Genomic DNA, 2,165 nt, shown 5'->3' with positions numbered 1-2,165 from the left:
AAGTGCTCACTAAATATTTTTTTCTGAAGGGACATAATTTGGTTTGGTATGCAAAATCACTTCAGGCTTAATTTTGGTGTGAATTACAGCACATTATGATAGAGACCCTTATACTCAAATGCACACAATACACAAATATATGTATATTTATACCCAAACAAATGTAAATATCTGCATGATATTTAAACACAGAAGTTTGGCCCTAGCCAGTTTGGCTCAGTGGATAGGATATTGGCCTGCAGACTGAAGGGTCCCGGGTTTGATTCTGGTCAAGGGCACATACCTTGGTTGCGGGCTTGATCCCTGGCTCTGGTCAGGGGGGCTTGTGTGGAAGGCAACCAATCCATGTGTCTCTCACATGAGTGTTTTCTCTCCTTTTTTCTCCCTCTCCCTCTCTCTTCCACTCTCTCTAAAAATCTATGGAAAAATATCCTCCAGTGAGGATTAAAAAACAAACACAAACCCCACAGAAGCTTGAAATTTCTATAGAGTTAAAATTGACATAATAGCATGGAAATAGATTGAGATGTTTATCACATATGGACACATATTCCAAATATTTTATATTTGAACTGTTTGCTCATGCTCCCAATTGAATTGTACTATTTTCCTTATATGACAAATGCTCAATCCTACTGTAAGCGGTGGAAATAATTACTCATTTGGGCTCTCATACTTTCAGCATAGTTAATATCAAAGACGATGCTTTTGACTATCAGTTAACACGTTTGTTAGAAGAAGCAATAAACAGGCAGTGCACTCAGAGATCCCGGATCTGTCTCTTGCTTCAACAACTATTGGAACAGACCCAGGGACGCCCCTTCTTCCAGCCTCCGGCCACCCTCCTGTGTCTCATCCAGTGACTACCTTCAGAACCACATTCGGGACCAGTCAACACACTGTTTTTTTTTTTATTTTTCTACCTTAACTCGTTATTGCTGAACAACCATGAGCTCCCAAATTCGTCAGAATTATTCCACTGAGGTGGAGGCTGCGGTCAATTGCCTGGCCAGCCTGCATCTGCAGGCTTCCCCCACCTACCTCTCTCTGGGCTACTATTTCGACCATGACGATGTGGCTCTCGAGAGCGTGAGCCACTTCTTCCGAGAGTTGGCGGAGAAGAAGCACGAGGGCTCCGAGCGTCTCTTAAAGTTGCAAAACAAGCGTGGTGGCTGCATTCTCTTCCAAGACGTGCAGAAACCTTCACGACTGATGAGTGGGCAAATCTCAGAACGCCATGAACACCATCCTGGCCTTGGAGAGGAACTGAACCAGGCCCTTGTGGAACTGCAGGCCCTGGGTTCTACCCATGCTAGACTGCATCTCTACAACTTCCTGGAGAACCACTTCCGGGGTGAGCAGGTGAAACTGATCAAGAAGATGGGCGACCACCTGACTCACATGTGCAGGCTGGCTGGCCTCAGGCTGGGCTGGGCGAGTATCTCTTCGAAAGGCTCACCCTTAAGCAGGACTAGGAACCTTTGGAGCCCAGAGCCTTTCAGAGGCCCCTCTGCATCCCCCTGGTGTCTCTGGCTTTTACCTGAACCTCTTCCTGAAACTACTAGCCATTCTTTTAACCGCCATGGAGCCCTCTCTCATGCATTGGACCAAATGAAACAATAAAGCTTTTTGCAGAAAAAAAAAAAGAAGCAGCAGCAGCAGCAATAAACAAACAGCAAAAGTGTGCTTGTTGAAGGACGGCTGACCACAGGACACTTTTTTACAGTCCAGAGAAGTGTCAGCTTTCTACCTCTTGTAGAGCATGTGCTTTGATTTCTGCCACGCTGGCAAAAATTCAGCTCAGTAATTTCTTCTGGGCTCTTTTGGCCAAACTGTAAGTATTTTTTGAGAAGCCTGGCAGGAGTTAGAGCATCAGTACATGGAACACAGCCATCCTGGTTGACACCCTGAAAACTGGGGCCTGCATCCTTGACCCCAGGAGAATTATGGTCTCATCTCTGGAAAGCCTTGTAAAAGTGGAGAAAGAAAGAGGCAAAAGGAGGGAAGGAGGCATAATCAGAATTCGCTAATTTGTGGGTACCTTGTTAAGGACTGGAGAAGTTTGTCTTGTTAAATATAAAGTATTTTGGACAGTGTTGGACTTGAAACAGTTTAGTTGGGAAATAGCCTAAGTTGTCTGTGGCTTTTGCTCTCAGCTTTTATTT

At 44.9% G+C, this 2,165-nt stretch overlaps 1 pseudogene; it reads left to right on the top strand.

Annotated features, from left to right (window-relative positions):
* The first annotated feature begins 948 nt into the window (after positions 1-948).
* On the top strand, positions 949-1,475 carry LOC139022351 (ferritin light chain pseudogene; annotated as a pseudogene).
* The last annotated feature ends 690 nt before the right edge of the window (positions 1,476-2,165 follow it).

This window comes from Myotis yumanensis, unplaced genomic scaffold (assembly GCF_028538775.1).
Source record: "Myotis yumanensis isolate MYYU_CA2020_CCGP unplaced genomic scaffold, mMyoYum1.0.hap1 SCAF_14, whole genome shotgun sequence".
NCBI classification, from domain to species: Eukaryota; Metazoa; Chordata; class Mammalia; order Chiroptera; family Vespertilionidae; genus Myotis; species Myotis yumanensis.
This window is presented reverse-complemented; position numbering and strand designations above follow the sequence as displayed.